The 27,205-nt window shown below is 34.8% G+C and overlaps 1 protein-coding gene across 2 annotated transcripts in view; it reads left to right on the plus strand.

Annotated features, from left to right (window-relative positions):
* Positions 1 to 8,924: 8,924 nt before the first annotated feature.
* LOC138703425 (cytochrome P450 9e2-like) overlaps positions 8,925 to 27,205 on the plus strand; it is an 82,366-nt gene continuing 64,085 nt past the window's right edge. The window contains exons 1-2 of one of the 2 annotated variants that reach the window (XM_069831273.1): positions 8,925 to 9,233; positions 24,843 to 24,976. The gene's annotated coding sequence lies outside the window, so the exon portion shown is untranslated. The remainder of the gene's footprint in view (positions 9,234 to 24,842; positions 24,977 to 27,205) is intronic. The other variant, XM_069831272.1, reaches the window with a different exon arrangement.

A 27,205-nucleotide genomic window follows, 5' to 3' on the forward strand; every position in this document is an offset into this window, starting at 1 on the left:
TAGACAACGAAATGAAGTATTATTTAAATAGATACGTTTTATTGGCAAAAGAATGTTCTTTAATAAAAGAAAGTATGCGTAAAACAATTATTTCCAAGATAGAGAGACTAAATTTGTCTGATGTAATACCAAAATAAAAAAAAACAAAGTTTCATATACCAGACACGCCCTTCCCTATATTTTACTTGTGGTAAATGACTAGAATTTTAACGAGATAAGCGTTACACGAGATCGCAGAAAAAGATTAAAAGAATTCCCTCTTATGCCCTGCGGAACATCCCATACTATACTGTTATCTGCTTGTCTGCTGATGGACCTTAATACCTATGAAAGGATTTGTAGGGAGGAGATGAAGAAAGTGCGGATTATGGATTATCGATAACCGATAATGGAAACCGATTCTCAGTTCAATTAAAATGGCACGGGTTAGGTTTAGAAGAATATTTAACCTTGTTTCATTGATATATGGTTCTGGAGGAAATTAATATGCTGATTAAAGCTGTACCTGTATGAAACTACATGTTATCATTCAGTACATAAGTGGAAATACTTCAATTTGTACATTTACAACGAACGTATTTACTTGCACATGAATTGTCATTATTGACGGTAAACAACATTTTAACTTTCAAGAATATAATAATAATAATAATAATAATAATAATAATAATAATAATAATAATAATAATTATTATTATTATTTATACTGACAGAGGTAAGACCATAGGGCCTTCTCTTACACTGTACCAGATCACAAAGAAGCAGTGAAAATTTAACAAACAGTAAAAAAAAAATAATAATAATAAAATGTATCATTAAGGGGAATAAGTTCTAAGAACATAGTAAAAAAAAAGTATCTGTCCTTTTATTCAATTACATTAAGGGAACCCGTATGTTAAAATTGACCAAAATTTCGATTTTTAGACTTAATGTTATTCCTTACTCAATTCTGAACAGATGGATACATAATACATTATGAGCGTTGGGACCATTTTGGAAAGATGATTACACTCCAGGGATGCATTGCAAACTACAGTACCTGTAAGTTTGAATTAATCGACTTTTTCCTCAAGACTACATTTTTTATACTTTAGGTAGCCTACATGTTTCTCTGAAACTATTAAAGCTATCAGTCTGGAATTTGGAACACTGCTAGATTTCACGTGAGAGTTTGTTTTTTGTTTTTTCCTGTTATAATCTCAGCGCAACTTTTCCCTTCAGTTTAGAGGGTGATTCTGTTCTGTTCTGTCATTGTAACTTTTTCCCTTCAGTTTAGACGGCGACTTCGATCTGTTCTGTCATTTTAAGTTGCAAGTGTTCAATACGCCTAAATTAAAGACGAAAAGTTGGCGTCAGCTGTGGTTTTTCAACACTTTCGGACTTTAAAAACATTCGTCACAAGTCTGTAAAAGAAAAGTGACAGGTAGCATGTGTAAAAAGGTCCCGCATTTAGTGGCAGGTGATGCTATTTGAGAACGTTTTTTCCTTAAGATTTCAAAAATGAAATAATTAGTGAAGTTGCTGGGACTGAAAGTAAGGTCGACAAATCAACAAGCGAAAAAGAATGTTTACAGAGGTGGGAAATTCAACGAGTGAAGAAGCATATGCTCCTGAACGTAAGGAACTATAAATGTACCTATGAGAAATCTATCAGAAATATTGACGTCATTGTTACAGAGAAATTTAGTAGGAATGGACAACTGACAGGGCCAATATAATTTTAGTGAAAAGTGACTGTGTAAATTTCATTAATAACTTCATTGGTTGGCTTTAAAAAATTCAAGATACTGTACACAACTTCATTGCAAAGTCCCAAGCAAATTATTTAAAGTAGCTGAAAAATGAACTAAAGCCCGGTAAGTTGATTATCATTGATGATTTTTCGGAGAATTACAGTTTCATTATTGAGGATGCTACACAAGGTCATCAGTGGAGTACTTTTCAAGCAACAATACACCCATTCACAGTACATTACAGAAATTCAGTTGGTAGTAATTTAGAGAACCTTTGTTTTTCAGTAATTTCGGAATGCTTAGTTCACATAGTGCAACAATTCATATTTTTTAAAGGAAAATGATAGAACATCTGAAACAAACATATACCGAAATATCTAAAATATATGATTTCAGTGATGGAGCAGCTATCGAATGCAAGAACGAAAAAAAAAAATCCGTTAATCTACTCAATCATGAACACGATTTTCAAATACCTGCGGAGTGGCATTTCTTTGAAACTAGTCACGGTAAAGGGCCCAGTGACAGTGCAAGGAGTACAATCAAGCGAATCGCTGCAAAAGCCAGGAACTCTAATTTCAACTCCTAAAGGACTGTATGATTAGTCAAAATGCAATATACAGGGAATTATTGTGTCATTCACATACATTGAAAAACATGAAGTAGTAGTTACAAAATCTAAATCCTCAAAGATTTGCCGGCCTCAAGACTGTTCCCGGAACAAGAAGTGTTCACTGAGTGGTTCCAGTTAGTGGAAAGTTAGCAATAAAACCCTATTCTGTTTCATCAGTAGTACCGAAACTAGTTGAAATCAGACGTGTGACGCGCACTAGTCGTCAACGCGGGAACGCTTCTCGCAGTGACCAGCAGCAGTGATGGCGCATGGCGCAGCGGCATAGATCACCCTTTACACGGCGAGTTGTTTTAATTTATAACGTCCTTATTTTTGAATACCCCATTATGAAAATTTGACAGCCTAATGAAAATGCTCAGTAAATTGTCATTTATTTTTTTCATGCGAATTGAAGTATTCGATTTTATGTAATGGCGTTTTTTTAAATATATTTTTGAATTTCTTTGAACATAATTTTCAGAGCTGCACTGAATTATAGTATCTTAATAACCTATTTTGTAAAATATCTAACGATCTCTTTAAAAAAAATTGTAATTATTCTTATGGTCAGAAAACAAATTTAAAATAGAGCTATGTGCTCAAATAAAAATATTTTAACTGCCCATTACATTTAGACGGTAACTGTCGCAAACATAATTTTGTACATGATTAATATATACGATATAAAGAGTTGAATGTACTATTTTTAACAAATTTTGAGATATGAATTTTTTTCGTCATACTGTTTTGCATGGAATTACCGCTCTCATAAATAAACTTTCTCTCTTGTTTCTAATGTTAACTTTCTTGCTCTCGGTTATTGCTCTTAATCATAATACCTGAGAATTATTCTGTGCAAAACGTCTTTTTGAAAAATCTTCCAACCAAGTAATTCGATGTTGAAATTTGTGTTTCTTTCCTGGCGTCTTAACCCTTTGCAGCATAGTGGTTGTTCAGAAGAACCACGGTTCTTCTATCTTTCTCTACAATTATAGAACAGATGTTTCACCATGCAACCATCCTTTGATGATATATAGAGGAGCTATCTATGTTTAAAATTGTGTTCACAGTTAAAATTTTGAAAAAAAAAAAAAATTGTTCGAAGTTTTCTTATGATCCATAATAGGCCTATGAAAAACATAAAAATAACATTTGTGCCTCAAAGGGTTAAAAGACGGTATCCTCCCTCTTTCTGCAGCAGAAGTAGCCTCACTACAAAATTCTTGACTGTGTATGTACGCTACATACACCACAAACATCAATAGTCAGTTCTTGAGTTCTTGAAAAGTATACACTTTCTCTATACTCTGCAGAGGACAATTTTTTTAATTATAAATAGTATACATTATCTTTCTGCTTTCACCACGTATAACTTCATATTCATGAATAAAAAAAATCACATGTACCAGCTTCAAGCAACATTTTTACCCACACGCATGAACATCCAGAAGAAGAAAAATTATTTAATAAAAAGAATATATAAATAGTGGAAGTGAAATAACCCTGCAGATTGAAAAGGGGCGATTGGGTATTCCGAAATGAATAGAAAACCTGTATTACGTTTTGTGATTAAAAGCACAGTTAATTAGACAAAATAAGTTTGAAGTTTCAGCAGTCCGACAACATCGCCGCGAACACACGCTTTTCGTGATACAGATGTAAGAGGTCAACGAACTCTCTGTGTATCGCTAGGAGAGCTGTTCTCTGGCGCTGTGTTGCAACCAACTCGCACCGTGCAATGGCTTGAATTTAGAGGTCTTTAAAATTAAATTTATACGAAAACCGTCCACAATATTGAAATACGCGAGAGGGATCAAATATTCTTTTTTAGTTTTTCTATCGATATGAACAAAAACCAAGATCCTACCTGTAACAGTTGCCGCATAAGAGGTTGTTAAACATTTGACAGAAAAAAACTTTTTTTTTCTGAAAAACTACTAACTTTTCAACAATATGATATTATAATTTTTTGTTACATACAACATGAGCTATTTGCTCTGAAAATCTCCAAGGCTATTTCACTTGGACCCTCATTTTGATTACTGTGACACACTCTACACTGGCCTTAAAATGAGACTGACAAACTACAGTGTGTTCATAATGCATGTGTTCGATTTATTTGCAACGTCCGTAGATCTGACCGTATCTCACCTTCACTAACCTGGGTCTGTCTTAAAGAGCGAAGAACTATTCACTCTCTCACGTTACTCTTCAATATTCTTCAGAACTCTAACCCTAGCTACTCAGCTTCTCGTTTTCAACATTTGTCCTCATATCATGAAATAGATACTCGCTCACAACACCATATCACACTCTCCATTCCTAAACACAGAACAATCTTCTACTCTTCATCTTTCACCGTCTCTACAGCTCATCTCTGGAACTCTATACCACAGGACGTCAGAGATTGTCGGACATTATCTAGTTTCAAAAATAAGTATATATATTTCTTTTCCTTCCATTTTTTTTCTCTTAATCACCAGGTGAATTAATTATCGTACCCTTTTATTGTGGATTTTACTTAAACTTCGTACTTTTGTATTATCTTATTACATTCCATTTGTTGTAATCTTCCTTACGTTTTTGCTGTTAACTATTTGTACTGAATGAGTTGCTGATATTATATTCCAATCTTTAGATCTGTACTTTACTTTTTATATTATGGCACTATTTTCATATTGTTATGCGATTATTTTTTGTAATATGTTAGTACTTTGTTCTTTAACGTTTTGTTAAATTTTACTGCTTGTATACTTTTGACCTGGTAGAGTGCAAGAGAAGACCCTATGGCCTTAAAACTGGCAGTATGAATGAATGAATGAATGAATGAATGAATGAATGAATGAATGAATAGGTAAGTAAATAAATAAATAAATAGTTACATTATTATTATTATTATTATTATTATTATTATTATTATTATTATTATACGTCTATGTAGGACTAAGTACACTGTACAGTATGTTGGCAGTATTTACAGCACACATAAGAACTTAAGTAAACAATATCTTAGAGTGCTATTCATAGACATTTCGCTAGCCCGCGCTATGAGCGTGCTAAACTAGCCCAGGCTATCGACTGTTTGCTTGTACAGGATTCATATCATATCATATTGCTAACACTGGTTTATGAATACGGAAAACGTTAGTTCGCTGATCATCCACCGGAAGCCCTCGCTAAGAATGTCTATGAATACGGCCCTTAGTCTTCAGCACTGAACCATCAGTAGCTGTTGATTCCCAGAATTGGAATTCGCGATTAGAATGTTCATATTTTGACTGTGATAACGAAAACAACACGAAACTGGAAAGTGATTTGCTGGTCTCTAGGTAGATTTTTCGAAGGTAAATAAAAATGCATTCCACGTTCTTAGCTCATCTTTAAGTAACAAGCTTGTTATCATAGTTGACAAAACTGGAGGGCGGGGATTACAATAGCATTGTACTCAGCTTTGAACAGAGACCGTCTTCATATGCTATTCAGTATCGCAATCAGATTGGTGTTTCTTATGGAATGTAACTTCTTTCATTTCCTAACAAGTCACATGAGGCAAAAAAACTTGTTTACAAGTCTCGCTAGTGACAGGTGAAGGAACGAGGGTGGGAGAAAAACACGAAACAAAAGCAATGACACTTTTACAAAGCTCATATGCATTACAATACTATCGGTATATTCCACGCGAAGTAGAGGTTATTGTGTCAAAATGAGACGAAATTCTACCAGAGTCATTACGTAAGATGATGTTTATTAGACTGTCATGTAGAAGGTTAAACATATCTAATTTTTTGTTTGATAACACTGTTATATTTATATTAATTACGACGTGAATGATGATAAACCATACACTGCAGAAAAAAGTGGTTCTCCTTATAAGACAATTAACTAGAGCCAAAATCACATGGCTAATTATATAAGATTGCATGACGGTGGAAGTATTTCAATCTATTACAAAATCGTACAACTCAGAACTTGTTATCATGAATTCCGAGAGAGTTTAAAACATACTAGCACAGTCTGGTATATACAGTCACGAAGCTTGAGTTGTGAGGGTGCTGGAAACAGTAGACTGTGCCGGTATATTACGCATTGTCTGTAATGAGGTGATATTAGCGATCCTAGTGGTTAGCAACTATCTATGGATGCATATTTACCACGTATTGAGCTTCGTGACTGTATAGACTGTGATGCTAGCCCCCCCCTCTCTCTCTCTCTCTCTCTCTCTCTCTCTCTCTCTCTCTCTCTCTCGTGAAGCAAAGTTCCTATATCGATACAGTAGCAAGCTACAGTCTGGACGAACTCTGGTTTAATTCCAGATGCATGCAGACATTTTATCCCCATGGTCCAGTCACCTTTTAAATGTAAATACCTGTTCTCACCTCGTCCGGTGAATGAGTGACTTTGACCATTGGCCTATCACGCTGACGATCCTATTCGAATCATGGTCATTCCTGAGGCTTTTCAGTAAATCCATTGTAACATCTGTGACAGACAAAATCACAGATCTTGATTTTGTCCTGGTTTTCACTTTTCTTTATGATAGGCATTAGTGTCGTGGATTCGGTTCAAGTTTGTCAAATATTACAAAAAGCAAACTTCGCTACGGAGAAACAGGTCTGTCACGTTCGTCCGAACTTGTCCCTTGAATTTCGTTTCCCTTCCCTTCCTTCCTCTACCCTCCTCTCTCGTCCAATCCCATCATGCTTTTGCAGCGTAAGGATTTCGAAACAAACTTTGTGTAGTTTTATTCAGTTGTAACTACCGATAATTGTTAACAGATACATATCATTAAACGTGCATATACATATAAGTCAATCACAGTCTCTGTTGACTATACCAACTAACGACAGGAAGTATAATTTACATTCCCCACGTAATATTCAAGTAAATTACAATTCCTCGCTAACAATACATGTGTGACTATAAAATAATGATAATATAACTTGAACACACTATAAAAATAAATTGCGTAAGTCCATAAAAATAAACAAATTCATTTTCATGCCTTAATATCCTACCTGTCTATAAATAAAATACTTGTTTTTATACTAACTTACTTTTTTTTGGCTATTATTTATACTCGCCTTACCATCTCTGGTCATATCGCAAGTTAATCTTTTTGGGTGACATCCGAAGGTCTGTGTACTATTGTTGAGACCGGTTCTATTGTTGTGAACTAGATGACGTCTGTAGATGTAGATGTGTTATGAATATGATTTTTGTGATGAATGCAGCCGGTGATATTCAGGGATGAATTTCCTGGCATTTGTTTTACGGTTGAGGAAAAACACTGAAAAACCCCAACCAGGAAATTAACCAGGGCCCTCTGCGTAAGAGATCAGCATGCTGACCCCTAAACCACAAAGCTGGTCTACTACTCATTGTTTTAACTTATTAGTTATAATATCCAACATGTTAATAAGAGACTAAATTATTTCATTTTTATATTACATGTATGACAGACTTACTTACTTACATACTTACTTACTGGCATTTAAGGAACCCGGAGGTTCACTGCCGTCCTCACATAAGCCCGCCATCGGTCCCTATCCTGAGCAAGATCAATATAGTCTCTATAATCATATCCCACATCCTTCAAATCTATTTTAATATTATCTTCCCATCTATGTCTCCGTCTCCCCAAAGGTCTTTTTCCCTCCAGCCTCCCAACTAACACTCTATATGAATTTCTGGATTCGACCATACGTGCTACATGCCCTGCCCATCTCAAAAGTCTGGATTTAATGTTCCTAATTATGTCAGGTGAAGAATACAATGCGTACAGTTCTGTGTTGTGTAACTTTTCCATTCTCCTGTAACTTCATCCCTCTTAGCCCCAAATAATTTCCTAAGCACCTTATTCTCCAACACCCTTAACCTATGTTCCTCTCTCAAAGTGAGAGTCCAAGTTTCACAACCATAAAGAACAACCGGTAATATAACTGTTTTATAAATTCTAACTTTAAGATTTTTTGACAGCAGACTGGATGATAAAAGGTTCTCAACCAAATAATAACAGGCATTTCCCATATTTATTCTGTGTTTGATTTCCTCCCGAGTATAATTTTATTTGTTACTGTACACGTATGAGAGACGCTATTTTTAATTTAAAGAATTCTCGTACTGCTGCCTCTACTACGTCGTTTAAAGCTTAAAAATGCCTGATAAACATCACACTGCAATAGAAGCAAACATGTGCTCACAATTCCGTTAACAGGAATCGTGCTTACATAATTCAATATATAAATTAAAAACTATATTTTGTTTCCATAAAAGTACTCTCTTATAATTACGAAGTCTGATGTGTCTGAGCCGTTTGTCTAAAAATCCCTTAATTCAGTTTCAATTGCAAGTATGTATTAATTGTGAGAAATATTGAATGCAAACTGAATAGAGCACACATTACATAAAGCTAATTAAGAACGATTAATAATTATGAAGTGTATATGGTAATATGTAACCTTCATCAACTTGACAATGATGAATTTCAGCTTTATTCCAGTGATAAGTTGTTGAAGATAAAAAAAAGCACCGACCCAGATAACGAATTGTTTTGACTAACATATAGATGGGGAGGCGAGAATTGGCATGAGAGCTGTGTGAAAAGGGAAAGAAGAGCTATCAGAGAGTTCGTTTAATGACGGTTAATATTATACAGGCACGAAAGTTGATCTCATACTAAAACCTACCTTTCATCTCCATAGCCATTTGTGATGTAGCCATTGCCACGGCACATAATAAGGTCACAGAACAGGCCTTGCCTCCTCTACTGTACGTGTTAAACAAAACAAGGACACATTGCATAAAATACACACTCACTCGCCAGGCGGGCTCCATAGAGGATCTTAGTGTGTGAAAAAATACATCTCCTTAGGACAGAGAGAGCGAACGTAAGTACAGGTCTCAACAGTGCATCTTAAGTCTTTATGTAACCACAGATGCTTGAAATTAATTCCTTTTTAATTATATCTTTAGAGTTATAATTTTTTAATTTGTTTTTATAATCTCTTGTTTAACGACGGTGTATCAGCTGTGATGTTATTTAGTGTCAATGAAGTTTGTGATAGATTATATTTGATCAAGAATTCAGCTTACAGGTGTGGAATATCTCTCAGACAGCCCAGTCAAGTAGGCCAATGAGACAAAATAGGACTCAAACCCACGTTTCAGTGTGATCTGAGATTACTAGGCAGAGACTCTTCCGTTAGAGTTGCGCAGGTTGGCGCTCATTTGTTATTTACAATTTTGAAAATGCGCAAAATATCTTCAATCATGGGAATATATTTCGCATTTTAGTGATTTAATAAGAAGCATAATATATTGCACGAAATGGAAACACAAAAATTGGAGATTTATCCTTCGAAGAGGTGGAAAAATTCAATTATCTTGGAGCAACAGAAACAAATATAAATGACACTCGGAAGGAAATTAAACGCAGATTAAATATGGGAAATGCGCGCTATTATTCGGTTGAGAAGCTTTTATCATCTAGTCTGCTGTCAAAAAATCTGAAAGTTAGAATTTATAAAACAGTTATATTACCGGTTGCTCTGTATGGTTGTGAAATTTGGACTCTCACTTTGAGAGAGGAACAGAGATTAACGGTGTTTGAGAACAAGGTTGTTAGGAATATATTTGGGGCCAAGAGGGATGAAGTTACAGGAGAATGGAGAAAGTTACACAACACAGAACTGCACGCATTGTATTCATCTGACATAATTAGGAACATTAAATCCAGACGTTTAAGATGGGCACGGCATGTAGCACGTATGAGCGAATCCAGAAATGAATATAGAGTGTTAGTTAGGAGACCGGAGGGAAAAATACCTTTGGGGAGGCCGAGCCGTATATGGGAGAATTATATTAAAATGGATTTGAGGGAGGTGGGATATGATAGTAGAGATTAGATTAATCTTGCACAGGATAGGGACCGATGGCGGGCTTATGTGACCCCTTCAGGCCTGATGTACATTATCTTTTTTGGAATGTCTTAGAAACTTTTCAAATATTTTGAAAAATTCAGTGTGATAGAACTGGAGAATATTATTTTTTAAACATTTCTATACCTGAATTAAAAATAAAATTTAAAATTTTGGGGCCCCAGAGGTCAAAAATGTCCCCAAATATTGATTTTCCTTGAAGACGTGATTTGGGAATTTTGGATCCCAAGAATGATTGTGTGACCAGTTTTTTAAATTTTTTTTTTATATAAATTCAGGACTGAAGGAGTTAAAAGCCAATTGTAAGTAAGTAAGTATGTAATAAGAAGTGTATCTGCCTCGTATTACTACCAACATTTCTGGTCTCCATTTGCCAATGTTTGGTTTTGTAAGTTTATTAATTTTCAGAAAAGAAATCCATGTAGGTTTCTTAGTAAAATTAACTTAAGTAACTGTTTCGCGTATCATGTTACCTAACATAATATACCATAACTTTATTTGCTACATTAAAAAACACACCTCCATTTTAGAATCCTTCTTTTTGTGATTTCGTTTATTAAAAAAAACTCGTACCAAAACTAATTACAATTTTATTTATAATAATGCCAAAATTTCAGTTTCTGTTTATCAATATTTGCTATTGTGTGTTCCCTTACTTTCAAAAAGGAAAACCATGTACAGAAATTAGTTTACAAAACTTTTTCACACTACATCAAGTTTATTGACAATAGCCACGTAACAAAATTTTATATCTCTATTTTTCAATGCTTTCTTTTGTGAGTTTTATAATAATAATAATAATAATAATAATAATAATAATAATAATAATAATAATAATAATAATAATAATGATTTATTTTAGCTGGCAGAGTTAAGGCCGTAAAGCCTTCTCTTCCACTCAACCAGCAAAAAGTGTATAACATATGCATGAACTTACAAAGAATCCAACAATTTGATTTAGATGAGAGTTACATGTATACAAAAGTTATTTACAAATTAAACAACAAAATACTATGAACTATTAATTAAACACTGAAATAAACTGTGTAGCATAATTAAACTAAAATACATAGAATGTTAATATATTTCAAATAATATTAGATAATAGAAAGAGATTATTACGAGACAATTAAAATACAGCACAATCAGGATGATGTCTAAAGAAAAAAGTAACAATGTAGTCAGTGATAGTTTAAATCAGTATGATTGGAGTGAAATGCTAATAAGGTTATCTTTTAAGCTGTTCTTAAAGGTGTTTATTGTCTTGCAGCCCCTAATACTTTGTGACAAGGAATTCCATTGACGCGAGGTGGATATTGTAAAAGATGATGAATAACAAGATGTTCTATGAAGAGGTATACTTAGCGTGCCACAGATAAGTGATCTGGTATTTACGTCGTGGTTAGAGTATAGATAAGAGAAACGAGACGAAAGGTAATTTGGTGTTGAAGTGTGCAGAATTCGAAAGAGTAAAGACAAAGAGTGTAAAGTTCTACGTTCTTTAAGTCGGAGCCACGAGAGACTTGCGAAGGACGGTGATATGTGATCATACCGTCGGATGTTGCACACGTATCTGACGCACATATTCTGAGCTCGCTGTAACTTGACTGACAATTCAGAACTTAGGTCCAATTAGATAAACAAAAAAACGTATCTGAGCTGCTTCAAAGTTTCTGTGAATTTCATTTATTTAATATCTAAGATATAACTTAATTTACAATATTAATAAAATTTCAGTTCTATAATTCTCAATGCTATCTAAACTCTTTCATATGCCATAAATTAATTATTAGTATTTTATAAATTTCAGTGTCCTGTTTCTCAAGACTCGGTTTTGCGTGTTTCCTTAAACGACGTACCAAACTTAAAGTATGAACTATTAAATAAATGAAGTTACGTGACATTCCATAAGTTTCTTTAAATTTTAAGAATTACGATCTCATTTCTCAACGCTTGTTTCTGTGCGTTTTCTTATTTTCCAAAATAGAAAACACCAAAACTGTCTTACAAAATTATTTCACACAAAGTTGCGTGTTATTTCATAAGTTTATTTAGTACAGCCTATTAAAATTTCAGATCTCTATTTCTCATTTTTGTGTGTTTCCTTATTTGAAAGAAAATAAAAAAAATATATATACCAAAATTAACTTAAGGGGTTAGATACAGCTTACAGCAGTAAAATTTTTGGAAATATTAAACATTTTTTCCTCTAATTAATGTATCTTGTACAATAATGAAAAATTGGTAAGTATAAAACACTGTCTTGCTATATCAAATATATATATATATATATATATTTTTTACGATTAAAAAAAATTATTAATATATTCTGTTCAAAATTCAAAATGTTGGCAGTTCACTGTGCAGTGATGAAGCATTTCCCACATAACTCAAAAACTTTTTACCTTTTTTTATTTTCTCTCTCTTTTATTTAGGCTATTGCTGAAACTCATGTTTACAACATCATGCTCTTCAACTACATTCCTTAATAAATAATTTTTTTTTTATTTTGTGTAATACAAAATACTAATATTTCACCATTTTTTAAAATGAATTTATTTTTTATCAGACAATCTATCAGAGGCAGAGAAGTGATCTTGCATCATATTGTAGATATGACATGCATAAATACACACAAAAAATTTCATCACAGAACATTGGATAGTTTTTTAGTTAGGCCTATGTGGGAAACGCATCATCACTGCACAGTGATCTAAATTTTGAAAGAAAGATTTAAATAATTATTTTAAATCTAAAAAAAATATATATATATATATATATATATTTTATATAGCAGAAAGACAGTGTTTTCCACATACTAATTTTCATTATTGTATAAGATACAGTAATGGAGGAAAAAATGTTGAATATTTCCAAACTTTTACTACTGTAAGCTGTACCTAACCTCTTAAACTGCTAAAATGTAACAGAGTGAACCGTACGTAATGCCATTAATTTCAAGGGGTTATTCTTTGAGATATTTCAAACACAACAGTTTAATACAATTTTGCTCCTTTTTGCTTCCTTTTCGAGAAAAAAATATTTTATGTAAAACATTCCATTGCGTATTTTGGGAAAACTATTGAATTAGTTTCCAATATGCTCAGTCAGTTTAAGAGAGCAGTGTATTATGATAATAAATTATTGAAAGAATTTTAGTTTTGTCTTTTAAATGTGTAGAAATTTTATCCGAACAAATGTAAGTTTTCATTCTGCATAGGAATTTTAAAACGAGATGCACTTCGACAACGCTGTAAAGGATGTTGCCTACAGAGATGCAGCTTGCGAATGCAAGAAATGAGTGAGACAGCGAGAAATGTAAACATAACACAATTAATTTTAAGGATAACTTGGAAAATTTAATATCGTGTATGTAAGTTTACCGATTACTATTTAAAAAATTAAAGTGGGAGGGAACTATTTATAATTGCCTGAAGTAAAATGCCCGTAGTACAACAAACTGAGTTTTCTTTAACTATTAATTAGCTATGTGCAATGTAAAATAAGCTTTTCTTATGTCTGTGGTCATCGAATATTTAATTAAAAGTAAATCGAAGAGTTTAAAAATAATACTTTTAATTTTTTTCGTTACTGTAACGTGAAATAAGCATATCGTAGGTTTAATTTTTTCTTTAGAGTTTTAAATGTTTTAAAATTTCCTTTTCATAACGTGAAATAAGCATATTACTGTTTGCGATCTGTGGAATATTCAAATGAAATGGGAGTGTAGAAATATTTCTAATCTTCTCTATTTAGTTTGAAATAAAAGTGTCTTATTGTCTGTGTTCCCTGAACTTTTAATTAAAATTAGGCTGCAGAACTTATTTTAAAAATTTTCAAGAATTTGCTTAACATAAAATGAGCATTGTTTATTCTCCGTTTACTAATGTACTTTAAACACAAGCACCGAACGGTATATCATCTGTATTTTTTTAAGAGTTGAAACATAGTGTACATGGCAATGATATTCAACAAGCCAGATGAAGGGATCGTTCAGAGAAACACAACTTAATGTGTACTCCCTGCTCGTTGCATCGTTGCACGGTCTCATAATTCATACATTTTAATATGCACATATTTGTGAAAACTATTCAAAACATAGCATAATGGTATTTGACATTTTTATTGCTCTTTACCGAAGGAGTGATCCACCAGAATTAATTACATTACTTACGATTCAAGCTGTACAACAATACACCTGATACACGCCTTTCTTTACAAAAATACCGAACGTACCAGTTCTCTCTCCTTCAATGTTTACTTTTGTACATTTCCTTATTTCCAAAAAAAGGAAAATATGTAATACCCAACTTAGAAAACTGTTTCATAATTATATCAAGTTACATGACAGGCCGTATCATTATTTTAAATATTATCAAATTTCAGTTCTCTATTTCTCAATTCTTCTTTTATGAGTTTCTTATTTCCAATAAAGAAAACCATCTACAAAAATTAACTTACAAAATCCTCCATTAACTATCGTACTTAACTACCACAATTCGCGGGTGCTCATGTAAAGGGGGTTAAGTCAAACTGTAAGATATGTAAACTTCTCTCTTTTGGTACTGAACAAAACCTCTTTGTCACAAAATACGGAGCATTGAGCGTATTCCGAATCTCACCTGTGAGCAATCCGATGGCATCACGGTGTTCCGAATTCCACCGATGACGTCATTGATGCTCCACCGGTGTCGCACCGGTGCCATCAACTTGCAGAGGTGGTGGCAGTCTCCATCAGCCGCCATCAGTGAATCTGATTGGTTCTTGTATACGGCGGGAATTAGCAGACGAATGACATCGTGCACTGTTGTGTCATGGCGGTGTGTTCTGCTTTAGTTCTGCTGTATAGTTTGTAATGAGCACAACGTAAAAACAATATGTTAATGGCTTATGAGCGAACATGTCAACGGACCAGTTATTACTACCGATTCAAGAAATAAGTTGTTTATGATCTCTTTTATTTGAACGAGATGGCAGTACGGAAATTTCGCAAAATTTTGCTAGCGTAGCACAGATAACCACTTACACAGTCGCCATGACAGCATCGATTCTTCCAGCAGTTTTGTTCCTTATTTTCGTTGCAACGTGACGTCATTGATGCCACCGGACCGGTGAGATTCGGAATACGCTGATTGTAACTGCCTCATGGATGGAAGAATGATTTAACCCCTTTAACACAAGACAGAAGTAATCGTGGAGGGATCAAATCTTTACTTATCCCGCTTTAGCCAATTCATACTTAACCCCCTTTACACGAGCACCCGTGAATTTCAATTCTTTGCTTCTTATTGCTTGCTTTTGTGAGTTTTCTTATGTTCAGAAAGGAAAACCATGTACCAAAATTAACTTACAAAAATAGTTCGTATATGAAGTTAACTCTAATTCGAACTTTATGCTCTTTACCAAAACCTTCAGATTTAATAGTTAAGTAATGGCAGACCATTAGACATACGTACATAGTTCATCATTGAATTTTCAAGATTGACAATTAATTGATTTTATGCTCGATCATGCTGAAATGCAGTAATTATACACCAGGTAGTAGCCCTTTAATGCACCTCATTAAAGTACATCTATTCATTATAGTTCAGTTGTTCAGCCAATGAGAAATCACCATTGTACCATTATAAAACCGCAAGTATCGATTATTCTCGGATATGCAATCGAAAGACAACTAGCAAAACGTCACGGAGGCTGGAAATCCAATACTGTTTCAGAAGGTTATGTTCTGTTACTATAATAATTAGCGTTAATTGTAAATAATATTCAAATAAATTCAATTTGTCATCTCGGTTTTTTAATTCTAAATCAATTTCCAGCTTATATCAAGATTAATGTTCACGTTATTCTCTAGATTATATCAAGGTCAATGACATTCGTGCCTCGGAAAAAATCAATACTTTCGCGTCTGCGCACATCTCACAATTTAGAAGGTCAGTTCCGCTCCTCACTTCGATAACCATAACATGAATGCTTATGAATAATTTCAAGTTAGAAATATGGTCGAGCATAAAAAGTCGTATGAAACTTGCCTATAATGGTAATTAATACTCTCGTATGAAAATTATGAAACGAGCTTGTGCTCGTTTCATAAACAAACATACTCGCGTCTTAATTAATACTATTATAGGCTCGTTGCATAATGTACTACAATTTTACTTGTATAATTTAATGGGTGCTCACAAAAATGGATTAACTATTATTTTATAATAATGGGATAAAACTTTACTTCTGAATTCTTTATATCAGGAATCTCAAAGATGCGCTCCCTAGAGCGCAAATATCACCAACCCTACATTCCCAATTTCCTGTCCGTGACTCTGTTTTCATTCTGTTCAATCAGTCGTTACCTGCAGAACGTGAACATTCAGTGGCGAGCAGTTTAGAGAATATTTAAAAAAAATGACACTGTCTACAGCAGCCGTGGCGAAAATGCGACTCACGAGCACATTGTGGCTCGCAATGATAGCTATGCATTTCTCTTGCTTCCTAATTCCCCCAACCCCAACCCACTCACTCAAACTCCGTTCCATTTGTATTTGTCTCTGACCTGCGAGTGGCGTATCGTCGCAATGTCGCTCTCGAAACCATGTACCATGTACAAAAACGAAAGTTTCAAGTAGAATGGGAGGACGCATTTTTTTGCTGCCAATATAGTGAGAATATTAAATGCATGATTTGTTCACAAGTATTACGAGGAAAACGGTTGTATAACACAAAACAACATTATACTACATGTTACTCATGAAACATTAAAAGGTTAAATATTATTATTATTATTATTATTATTATTATTATTATTATTATTATTATTATTATTATTATTATTTCGAACCTTTTTCAGCAGATGTACGAATAATGCGGTTAGGTCATTAATTTAAACTCACAGATTTACAATGTAGCCCTTATGTTACAATGAAAGCTAGATGTAAGGACTTTACAAATGTTGAACTTTTCAAATCTTTGCCAAAAGATAAATATCCGAAGCTTCGTTCTTTCGCTTGCTCTGTTGAAGCCATATTCGCTACAACTTACGTTTGTGAAAAATTATTTTCAACAATGAAAATAGCAAAAATTATGACTGACAGACAATACCTTCGTGATCAACTACGACTGGCAGCAAGTGACATAATTCCTGATTTTGAAACTCTGTCACAGAGACATTCTGAAGACAGTTAATTTTAGGTTGTGATAATGTGTCCTATGTTTCATTGTTCATTTCTTTCTTCGTTACACGTACTAAACATTAGTTTGTAACCTTATACCCTATAAAATTATATTTAAGTGATTGACATAAGGAAAATGAAAATCCGTTAATAAGGCAGACAATTACTTCACTTCCCCTTCGGGTGTCCGCCTCCCTCCATAGGTGCTATGCACGTTGCAGGTTACACAGTGGCTCGGCGCACGATCACATTTTCGCCACGGCTGGTCTACAGTAACAAGTTACAGCTTCAGTGAGGAAAGGCAATATGGTTATATGTTGTTGAAGGAGATAATGAAGCCTATTATGTTCAGTTAAATTTCGTTATATACGGCATTATAATGCGTATAAGAAGTCATTTCAATGCTGCCCATGGTAAAGATTATGTTAAAAACAAACTTACAGGTACGTAATTATGTAAAATTGTTGCTGTGCTGCTTACTTTATGGAATTTTGTTTTTATTTTGGATTTTTTAGTTTCATAAATGATAAAATGGTTCAACGATTTGGTGCCAACAATTTCATAAAAACATTAGGGAAAAATGGTCGAAATTTATATACTAGTTACAACAGAAATGTATCTGATGGTTAAAAATGTCACAGTTCGTATAATTGGAATATCTGTATATATTGATAGATTAGTGCAAAGCAAGAGGTGTCTGAGATCAGTTAATGACTAAACAGATGTATGTTCAATAGTTTGTGTGTGGACTTCACAATCTTATCCTAATTTATGTTTACAGTCGTGATTATTTTTACAACATGAATTTATGTACTACCCGCCACTGAAGCAAGTTTTTGATTGAGAGCGATGCATGGACGTCAATCGTGTCTAAAAGTTTTGGAGTGAGGTTGAAGTCATACTTTCCCCTTCAACTGAGTTTGGCATGCTTTCTTTATATAAAAAATATAGAATTTCCTTTGCATTAATATTTTTGTTATTAAATAAAAAAGATTATGTAGAGATTGCTTTAACTGAAACTGAATACATTGTACTGTATATATGGAGCATACCTCATACCTATCTTTTTTTACTTGGTTATTTAACGACGCTGTGTCAACTACTAGTTTATTTAGAGTCGATCGGATTGGTGATAGCGAGTTGGTATTTGACGGTACGAGGCAGAGTTTTCGCAATAGATTACCTGACATTCGCCTTAAATTGGGAAAACCTCGGAATATTACAACCAGGTTATCAGCCCATGCACCCGAGCGCAACTCCGGATCGTCAGGCCAGCTCTTACAACAAACATTCTCATGGGGGCAAATAAAAAAAAATATATATATATTTTTCCATCATGTTAATAATGCCAAAACATTTTATTATAGAAATTTTGGCCACTCGAGCTCAATTACAAGGGCCACAAAAATAAGCTTCTTTGGGGCCGTTTACAGAAAGAAGATAATTTCACTGAAAGATTTATTGCAACAGATATAGCAATTGTTGAGTTATTTTCCAACATATTTCCCACCGGAAATAAGACATTTGTCATAACGTAGGATCAACTGATGACATGGCCCGAATAAGGGCGTATAATGGAAAATGTTTTCAGATAAACTTGATTTATATGTTAAGGAGTCTGCTACGCCGAAGTTAAACAGACATTCAGAAGCACAACCTTATTTAAATTCATTTTGAAATAAATATACATAATATGAGAAACAGCATCACATGTCTGTAATAAAAAAAATTGCGAAACTTTTTATACGTCCTTTTTCCGAAAACAACATTACTTGTAATTAATATGCTTAACACACTTGTTAACCTCTACAAAACTGGTTTATTGTAAAACATAATATTTTTACGTCAGTTATGCCATAGTTTATTAACCCTAGCACTGCTAAGGGGGGGCAAAAATTGCCCGCACTATTTGTTTTATTTGTGTAGACTATGTAATTGTTGACCTGAAGAAACAAGATTGTAGGTAGTTGTAGATTAATATCTCAAGTATATAATGACATGGACTTATAATTTTTATGATTTATTTAAATCTGCCTACCATCTTCATTTATAGTGCGGGCAATTTTTGCCCCCCCTTAGACATGGGTGTGACAATTTTTCTGTCTGAAAATATTGATCAATAATCAGATTAATATACATTGTTTGATTTTGGTACCACTGTATATACAAATTTAATTCAAATTATGTTGTCATTGTTGCTTTTAAAGTAATAACTGTCTTGTTATTCAAACTGGAACAGTTGGAAATTAGTTGTGTGAAATGTCTCGTAATAATCAGTGTCAAAATGTCTCGGAGTTTTCTCACAGAAAAAGAGGTGACAGCTATGGTAAATGAAGATAATATAGATGATGCAAGTGATCCAGAAGAAGATGATAATGTTGTGACATACGACAGTGACACTGAATATCACAGAGAAATTGAAAGTGACTCAAGTTCGAGAAGTTCATCCCCTGATCAGCAGCACGCTTCTACTTCTAACATCGCTGTTATAGCAAGAAGTGGTAGGGAATATACTACTGCACCTCCAAGGCAAGTCCGCAGGCCAGTACAGAATATAGTGAGTTTCCATGAAGGTTTGACAAATGAAGGTTTGACCTCTAAAGCGTCAGAATCTTTCAAAAAGTTTATAACTCCTGAAATAGTGAACATTATTGTGCATCATACTAACGAAGAAGCTAGTATTAGGAATCTAAAACATACAAACACAGAATAATTATATGCCTTCATTGGTATTTTGATACTCATGGGTGCAAATAATGACATTGAACTGCCAATTGATGATTTATGGGGAAAAGTACTGGGCAAGAACATCTACACAGCTACAATGAGTCGTATTCGATTTGGAGAACTTCTGTCCTTGATTAGATTTAATGATAAGCAAACAAGAACTGAAAGACGAAAGCAAGATAAGTTTTGCCCCATTCGTGAAGTTTTCTATAAAATTGACGAATTGTTTGTAAAATACTACATACCTAGTGCACATCTAACAATCGACGAAATGCTCTCGCTCTTTCGAGGAAGATGTCCATTTAAAGTCTTTATGAAAGACAAGCCAGGCAAATATGGCATATTGATTAGGATGTTATCGGATGCACACACCCGGTACATTCTGAAAATGGAGGTCTATGCAGGAAAGGACGAGCGACCCGCCGAGGAACGGAGTGTAAAGGCAGTTGTTAGACACCTAGTGAAGCCGCTGGAAGGGACCGGAAGAAATGTAACAACGGATCGTTATTATACATCCATCGAACTAGCGGAAGAACTTTACAATGATGACAAGCTGACTTTGGTGGGGACATTGAAGAGTAACAGAAAGCACATACCGGAAGAACTAAAGAAGACGCAGCGTCGAGAGCTATATTCCTCTAGATTCTTATTCACAGACCCGAAAACAGGCAAGGCACCAGTTACCTTGGTTTCATACATCACCAGACTCAAGCCCACTAAGAATCTCCTACTTCTATCCACACAACATAATGATAGAAAAGTGGATGAGTCGACAGAGAAAAAGAAAACAGATGTTAATCTCTACTATAATGAAACAAAAGGAGGTATAGACAGCATTGATCAAATGACGCGACATCACTCTGTGAAGCGGGGGACTAGAAGGTGGCCACTATCTATATTTTTCACCTTGATAGATATTGCATGTCTCAATGGTGGAACAATTTTCATGAAAAACAACCCCGACTGGAATAAGAAGAAGCATAATGTAAGAAGGCTCTATATGCTAGAGTTGGGCCAACAACTAGTTAGGCCAGTTGTGGAAGAGAGAGCCAAGAATATTATAGGTTTGCAAAAGCCTATCATCTCTGCAATAGAAAGTGTTCTAGGGAAAACGCTTCCCAGTACTAGTGCAGTTGTTCCTTCTGGTGCATCGTATTCACGGGGAAGATGTCATCTCTGCTTGAAGACAAAAAGCTCTAAAAGGGAAAAAGACAAAATGACAAAAGTGTCTATAGTTTGCTGCAGGTGCTGTAAATATGTTTGTTCCACTCATTCTGCAAAAACAATCATATGCACCAACTGTGAAAATGAAAGTGAAAGTGAGTGAAAAAAAAGCTATTGACAATTGAGCAATTTGTGACTTTGATTTTTAGTTTTGTTATATGTGATCTACAATAGTTTTGTTGATTACTTAGTACAGAAAAGCCTGAAGTTTAAAAAGTCAAAGCATTAGCCTATATGAGAAATATACGTTTTTATAAGACTATTTTCAAAAACACATATACTGTATGTGTCTTTTAGAATGTTCCTGATATAGACAATTGTGTAGTAGGCTAAATATGAAAATAATGTTTTGTTCATTACTTAGTACAGAAAAGTCTGAAGTTTAAATACCCAAAGCATTAGCCTATGTGAGAAATATACGTTTTTATAAGACTATTTTCATAAATACTTATATGTGTGTCTTTTTTTAATGTTCCTGATATAGAAAATCGTGTAGTAACATAGTAAAGTAATTCTTAGTCTATTAAAAAATCAAAACAAAGCGCGGGCAATTTTTGCCCCCCTTAGCCATCCACGTGACAGATCGAAGCTTAGTAGTGCTAGGGTTAAATAATAGGATATCCCCTCTTCGCATTTATTGTAGTTCAATAATTGCACACTCTAATGTAAATAGAGAATACATTACTTTAACATGTACGAGTATAAATATAAGGTTTATTATTTTCACTTTTTTTTCTTCCTTTCTTTAACTTGTGCCATCAGACGTGTCTTCTGTTGCTGTTGATGTTGATATTTGTTCAAATACCATATTTTTCCTGCTTCACCCAAGACTGAATAGAGATTTCTCACGTCTTCTTCCTTGGATGAGATAGTTTAATAGGTACGACTCTTTATCTCTAGCAATTCCACTGAAGCCTTCCAAACGTTAAAGTGAATGAAAAATGAGTTTGAGGATGACGCTGGAACTACGCCAGATGGATTACACAGAAGCTGTTGGCATTTATGCATCAGAGGGGTCACTTCTTTGCTTACAGGTTATTATTTTTTTCAGGAATAAAAGCAGAAGAACAGCAGACCAGTCTTTTAGTATGAAGGTATCCCATAATAGGCTACTTTAAATGATTCTGGATTTGGCGGTAAAATGAAATTACTTGCATATAGTACACTGCAATCTGAATGAATGGTATTTTCTTCAACATTTTAGTGTACATACCAAAATTCCTGTCACATTTGCTGTAGTTGTAACTCCTTACAGGAAAAATGTGCAGTATCTTTATTTGTAAAGTTTTTAAAACCAAGAACAACATGCTAGGAATTTGTTGTTTTTATTCTGACCTCTAACAGCGTCAGGAAACATCATTATTAGGCTATCTTAAATTAGCGTATTTTCATTAGTTCTAGAAGACTGTAATATGCAAATGAGATTATGGAGTCGGGGTTTTTTTCTCTCTCTTCGCTAGAAAAATGCACATGTAACTAGAATAATCAATATTATGTACATCCACATTGAAAATATAAAACCATAGAAGACGCTCGTAGAATTGATTTGTACAGTTCAACTTCGGCAAGGGCAGATTTTGAGCAAAATCGAAGACATGCTGAGTGTTTCCGATTCTTCCATTTTTCTGTCATTTATTTGAAGGGTTCAGAACCATAGTGGGTCAAGCGCCATTTACCGTAGAAAACAAGAGTTAAAATGAAGTTATTACCATAATTGAATGGAAACATATAGCAAGTAATATAAAGTATACACATTAAAACTAAATGATATGTCAATCTTCATTAAACTATGCTATTCACCTAACTTTTGGTTCGAGTCCTCATGGGGGAAGAAATTTTCTCATGAAATTTCGGCCAGTGTATGGGGCCGGTGCTCACCCAGCATCGTGATGCACTTGGGGAGCTACGATAGGTAGCGAGATCCGGTTGCGAATACCAGCTATAACGGTTGGGGGGTCATCGTGCTAACCACACGATACCTCCAATCTGGTTGGATGATCGTCCACCTCTTCTTCGGAATGTGGGCGTGAGGCCAGCAGCCGCCTGGTCGGTCTAGGCCCTTCACGGGCTGTAGCGCCACGGATTATTATTATTGTTATTCACCTAACTTTAACCCTTACTTTCTCCGTTTTTAATAAATGGCGCTTGGCCCGCTATGGCTCTGAACCCTCCATTTCATCATTTTTCAGAGCTTGGTAAGCTGCAACGTTTTTCTTTTGCTGTAAGAACTTTAATTTAAAAAAACGTAATTTATATTGCCTTTCAACGTCAGTTCACATTTAGTACAGCAGTCACATACATCTGTGCGTGGAGGACGAATTGAGAAGTTACAATTTTGTCAGAAGAACTTATGATACCGATTATAAGTTATTTTCAGAGCATCTCCTGTATTTCCTTTGTAAAATACCTTAAACATCGTGTACAGTAGTGGCAAAAAACCGGACCGACGGAATAATCAAAGTCCACGAAACGAGCCACCGCGCCCACAAAATAGCGAGTAATCTATTGAAATTGTTGTAGTTTCGACTGCTGACGTAGCCCATTTCGAAAGCCATTAGAAAATAAGCTGGTAAAATTCATGTTCTGGGAATAATAAGTTAATTAAGTAGTAAAATTATCGCTGCAATCGAAATGTATTGGGAATAAATTTGAATAAGGAACAAAAAATATTTCCATTACAGGCAGGATTCGAACCACCAAAGTCTTAGTTACTAGTCTATCGTCCTGTCACTGTGAACAAGGCTCTGAAATCAGCTATAAGGGTCGGTCCGTTCTTTTTTTGTTTTGTTTTGTTTTTTTTTTTTTTTTTTTTGCCATTACTGTAGGCCTACAATTACTTTATCGTCAGATTGGGATCCACAAAATGATTCAGCCTAGCTTTTGCTTGACAATATTGTGAAGTTTTATGCGGTAAACTATTAAGGTGCTGTAAGACAAGCTCCCACACAGTAGTAAGCCTAATTGCTTTATGGGGGCGATTTAAGTGTGTGCCCCTTTTTGTCATCAAGCGGAAGGCCTAAGAACTGCCTGTTCTGAAGAGTTCGTAACCTTTTTTTCTTAAATCTGTAACAGACTTAGAAGAAAAGAACGACGGGCATCAAGTTTTTTATCTGCACTAAAGATGATGTTTTATTTCCACAACGTATTCCTATTCCTAGATGACTGGATGTACATTGTTTTTAAGAAGCAAGAAAGGAATTTTTCATAAATTTTAGAACCCATATCCCAAAATAATCGAAAAATGGATTGTTGGTCATCTTCAGACATGCTGTGAAGACAAGTTTTAATAGAACACTTTCCGAAACAACTTTTTTTCCTGTTATTTGAGTTTCTTTAGAGAAGTCGTGTATGATTTACCACTGTTTCTATTCGTATTAGTTTTCCATGCTTCTGTTTTCCACTTGGTTTATGGTCACAGTATTCTTTTCTCCTTTGTTTTCAGACATGGTTTACATGCAATACAAGAGAAACTGACTCACTAGAACAGGCTTGCAGAACTGGGCGAGAATTGTGGCACTGCGTCACTCATCGCAAACGTCACTCACCCCTTCCATCCATTCCCGCATTATTGACTTGGTAGGGGAGGGGATTTGTATTCAGTGTCTGTCTTATGTGATTGCGTACAGGCCACAGATACGTCATTCAACGCCGTTGGACTGTGGACGGGAAACCAACGCTTTCTCCATGCTTTCCACCCCTCTCTCGCCAGTTCTGTATCCCTGCACTGAGATTCCCTGTTAGACTGACGGACGCGCAGCACTATGACAAAACACATCTTCTGTGGCGTATAATGAAGAAAGAGACAGAACATTTTACTACAATGTAGTAGACACAGATACCCTACTTACAAATTCATCAATACTCGGAAAAGGGTCGTATAGCGGTAAACGGCCTTATTCGGACCATGTCCTCAATTTTTGTATCCCTGTGTCGTAGAAATCTGCCCTCTGGGATCGGAACCAGTGTGTTACAGCCGTCTGCACCTCTCTGTCGATCCCATGGCATGAAAAATGTCACAATTCCAGTGGTGAATATGTTCAAAAATAGCTCAACAGATGTTGTATCTGTTCCAATAAATTTTTTCAATGAAATTGTGTTTTCTCTCTGTAAACGGCCCCAGGGAAACTTATTTTTTACGGCCTTTGTAAATGCGCTCGAGTGGCCAAAATTTGTACAAGCATTTTGTTTTGACATTATTAATATGGTGGAAGAAAAATTATTAACTTTCTTATCTGCCCCCCCCCCCCATGAGAATGTTTGCTTCTTAGTCGACTGAGCTATGCCGGTGGCTTATTTGTTTTCATTACGCTCCTATTCAAAAGTAGTAAACTCTCAAATAAGTCGTAATTCAGTATTGTGAAACATTTGGCTATCAGTGAACTTTTAATATTTACATGCATTATCTAAAGAATGTTAAGACTTATTTAGATGTAAGAAATATGACAACAAGCTGACATACTTATCACAAACGTAAATAAAATAATGTAGTACCGTCAACGCGGGCTACTTTGACCCTTAAGGTGTTACTTGAACCCAGAAGAAAAAAAAATGTTTATTTATCATTGGAGTAACTTAGGTGAAAATATTTGTACAGATGAAAGTTTGCAGAGAAAAAAAAAACACAACTTTCGGCACAAAACTGTTATTTTACATCCACGAAAACATTTGTTTCTTCTGGGTTCAAGTAACACCTTAAGGGTCAAAGTAGCCCGCGTTGACGGTACATAAAAAATCAAATTCGAGGTATGTTGGCTTCGTAAGCTCTCATTTCCTGCTTAGGAATAGACATTTAGGGTGCTATTCATAGACATTTCGCTAGCCCGGGCTACGAGCGTGCTAAACAGAATTCATGTCATATCATATCGCTGACACTGATTTATGAATACGAAAAACGTTAGTTCGCTGATCATCCACCGAAAGCCCGCGCTAAGAATGTCTATGAATACGGCCCTTCATCTTTCGGTATTAAAATCACTGACTAGACCAGGTGTCGGCATATTTTGCCTACATCCGCGTCTCCTATCTATAAGACGACCTTTGCCCAGGAATTTATTTGCAACTGATTTGGAGCGATAACACCTGGGAATTTTTCCTCATACAGTCTTTGAACTTGACGGACCGAATGTGTTAACATACACCGTATGGTACAGAGGCAATGTAAGGTCAATTTGGGATTAGGTAATTTTCTATATAACTTTGTATCACTTCCCTATTTCGTTTCAAATGACTCTTGTCTCATGTATGTGTAATATTTTACAATATTATAACTTCCTATTTCCATAAAATTCCGTAAACATATGGAAAACCAGTTAAATTAAAACTAAATTAGAAGTACCAAATTATCCTGACTGGTACAATGTATCTCCTGCGCTACGACGCACAGTGATCCTTTTACGCCAGCCGAGGCGAAAATGTGACTCGCGAGCACATTGTGGCTCGCAATGATAGCTATGCATTTCTCTTGTTTCCTACCTCCCCCAACCCCCACCCTCTCACTCACTGGAGTCAAACTCCGTTCCATTTGTATTTGTCTCTGACCTGCGAGCGGCGTATCGTCGCAATGTCTCTCTCGAAATAATGTACCTCTACAAAAACAGGATCGGAGGACGAATTTTTTTGCTGCCAATATGATGAAAATATTAAATGTATGATTTCGTTACAAGTATTACGAGGAAAACGGTTGTATAACATAAAACGGGATTATGCTACGTAATTCACTCATGAAACATTAAAAGGTTAAGTGTTGTTGTTATTATTATTATTATTATTATTATTATTATTATTATTATTATTATTATCTCTGGA

Source organism: Periplaneta americana, chromosome 7, assembly GCF_040183065.1.
Source record: "Periplaneta americana isolate PAMFEO1 chromosome 7, P.americana_PAMFEO1_priV1, whole genome shotgun sequence".
Taxonomy (NCBI): domain Eukaryota; kingdom Metazoa; phylum Arthropoda; class Insecta; order Blattodea; family Blattidae; genus Periplaneta; species Periplaneta americana.